Source organism: Chenopodium album, chromosome 8 (assembly GCF_948465745.1).
Source record: "Chenopodium album chromosome 8, dcCheAlbu1.1, whole genome shotgun sequence".
NCBI lineage: Eukaryota > Viridiplantae > Streptophyta > Magnoliopsida > Caryophyllales > Amaranthaceae > Chenopodium > Chenopodium album.
The window spans coordinates 21,433,773-21,437,190 of record NC_137841.1 but is presented as its reverse complement, the minus strand read 5'-3'; positions in this window follow the sequence as shown (position 1 = coordinate 21,437,190).

Below are 3,418 nucleotides of genomic sequence, written 5' to 3'. Positions count from 1 at the left end.
ATTTATTTATTTCAATGGATTTAGCAATAGACAAGGTTGTCCAACCCATGTCCCATTTGGAACATCAATAAAAGAAAAACCCCATGCCTCCTTTCAGAAACATCAATAAACATCCAACGACCACGGGCGCGACTCCGTGACCTTAGTTAGTATGAGATCTCACCTAACTCCTAGTTTTAGAAAAATAATATTTGAAATAGGAGACTCGTAGATCAGAAGGCCTCGATAAAAGTACACGGCTAATACCCCGTGTACCCCAACCCCTGATTGTCATTACTCCAGAAGTGCACCAATCCAGAGTTTTATTGCTCATCCATCTTGCACATTACGTGATTTACAGGTTTAGACTTGGTGATGACATATATGCATAACAATACAAACATTTTAAACACAATTCAATCAAACAAACAACATTTATTAATTATTCCTTTACTACCTCGGTGTATAAACAACTTGAGTGCATAAGGCACCCCAAAACCTTAACCTCGTCTTACAAGACTTGAATTTCTCCTTTACTCATCCTGTTTGCATAATCATGAATGAGTAATAATTTAATCTTTACACCAATCACATACCTTTGCCTTTAAGCGCACCTTGCATAATTAGAGCACAAATAATACTTGCATTATAAACTAGTGCACATCATTTGAAATTCACAATGTATAACCAAACAATTTAACCCAGTGAATCCTATACATGATACTAAGTTCTCGATCCGTCCTTAAAAATGCACCTACAAGCAAGGTTTCGTAACTTGTACGTACCTTGAATAAACGAATTGGTATGCCACTTTACTATCTAGAAATCACCTTCAATAAACTCCTCTCCTAAACCAAACAATAACATCTCAATCAATACTCAATCAATCAATTTTACAACAATACTAACTTACTTTAAAACCTTCAAAAATCCAAATCAAACAACACTTTAAAACCTTCCCTTTAGTTAAAATTAAAGGCTTATATATAGTTCTTTAAATTTTCTTCATAAAAACCTTAAAATACACTCTTATAAATGAAATTACAGCAAGTTTAAAGTTTAATAAAAATCTGAAAATTATTTAAAAACCCCTAATAATCTCCCTTTTTAATGGGTGATTAAACCCTCTTTATAAAACATCAAAAGTAGTACTTAGAAACAATTTCCAGCACTTAAAACTTCAATAAAAACATATATTTATGCTTAATTAACTTTAAACATAATTAATTTTATCAATCAAACTCAAGGATAATATTTTAAGTATAAAAAACTTTGTTAAAATAAAAAACTGCCCGAAAATCATATTTAGAGGATGAATTTGGCCACAAGAGGGTGGTGCTCAATACCAAAAGTAGTGAGTCTTTCTTAAAACATTGTTTCCACATGAAAAACACTACTTTTTAATCAAAATAGGATGAGTTCAGAACCTGATCGGAATTAAAACGGGATTAATATTAACGAACGGAAATTTAAAAATGAAAACCCGAATTTAAGTGTTCAAAATAATCTGGAATTAAGTTAAACTAATTAGTAGTTATAATCACCAAAATTTTAAAACATCATTACTATAAAAGCCCTAAATCAATTGTTCATAAAAACCCTAAAATCATGATTTTCAATAATTAAAAACCCTAGGTTATAAAATTTACAAAATCTGAAAGTTATGACATTATAAAATCTGAAATTATAAAGTTTAATCATCAAAATACAACTTGATACTAATTAAATTACTTTCAAACAATAAAACCAAAATCCATAAATCAATAATTATAATTATACAAATTAATAAAACAAAGGAGAGAGAAAATAAGACTAAACTTTTTGTGTGGGAAATTTTTGGGGATTAATGGGGTATTTATAGGAGAGAACGTTGTAGGGTAAATAGAAAGATTGGGCCTCATAAAATTAATGGGCAAAATGATTGAAATGGACTAAGCTTTAGTTGTATTGAAATAAATTATAGAATGAAGGTTCATAAAATAATTTGTACCAAAATAATTTTTGACCCAAATTAATAATTTGAATATTTTGAAATTAAATTACGGAAAAATATAAAACAATATTATAAATAAAATTAAATTTCATTTATAACATATTTAAAAATACGAGGGATTACATGAATACTAACAACTAAGGATACAAGCAACTAAACAAATAAAAACACTAGGAACGGGGATCAACAAGTAATCATGTCAATTGCAACAACTTGGGAAGAGAATGCCAATCAAAGGTTGTGAAGACTAATGATAAGAGCAATCAATTGGAATCAAAGAGCTATCTCCTAATTGTTAAGCTAGGGTTCACTATGAATAATAAACTAAAAGAATCACAATCAAAACCAATCGATAATTGCAATTCCTAAATCAATTGTTCGTGTCATTAGCAATTACAATACAATCTAGCATAATTCTAAAGGCCTAATCGAATTACACACATGCAAACCTTCATTAATCACTTTAATCTCAACAATCAATCAACACAATTCCCAAATTAATTACAATTACTCAATCATATAAGTTTCACCCAATTTCTAGCCAACAACTACTCAAATATCATCATCTTTCAACAAACAACTAAAGAAATCAAGAATCAACAATATATCAAGAACAATTACACTAATCAATCATCAAACATCAAAATTAAACCAAACAAACATGAAATTAAACAAAGCAATAAGGTGAGATAGAGTTAAGAATGCTCATTGATAATAGAGAAGATCTTGAACACAATTGTCACACTTGTATTTTTAATCTCTCAATCACCATTGAAATCCCTCACTTTCTCTCTCTAAAACTACTCCTAAACTAGCTTAATCTAGAGAGAGAAGCTCTCAACCTAAGAGCGAGAAAACTATTCTCAAACTAAGAATTACATGAATGAATCATAATGAAAACCCAAAAATTATCTATAAACAAAAGGAGAAAAGAAGCTTAAAATCGTAAAAGACCCGGAAGCCCGCGCCCTCGGAGAAATTGGCCGCGCCCGCGGAGGGGAACGGACTCCCTAGAAGCCATGCCAGCGGACAAAGCCCGCGCCCGCAGGGAGCCCGAGGCCAGCCCTCGGAGACTTACTACCCAAAATCGGCAGTTTTGGAGTGCAGCAACCCCGCGCCCGCGGCTGCAGGGCAGGGCTGCTGCGCGTTTGGTGCGTGGCTGCTGTGCGCTAGATGCGTGGCTGCTGCCTTGGGGTTCGCGCTTGCGAGGCTTGCTCGGTTTGGCTTGACTTTCATGCTTGGCTTCCCGAACTAGGCTCCGTTGACTTCCTTGAATGCGCTTGAGCTTCCTCCGTGATGATTAAATCCCGGGAAGCTCGACACACCTACAAAACAAGTCAAATAAACGGAGAAGCAAGGGAAATAGCCGAGAAATGAATAAAATAATAAGAAAACCATTAAAAGCACCCAATTTTATAGACTAACACACAAACATGCAAATCAAGC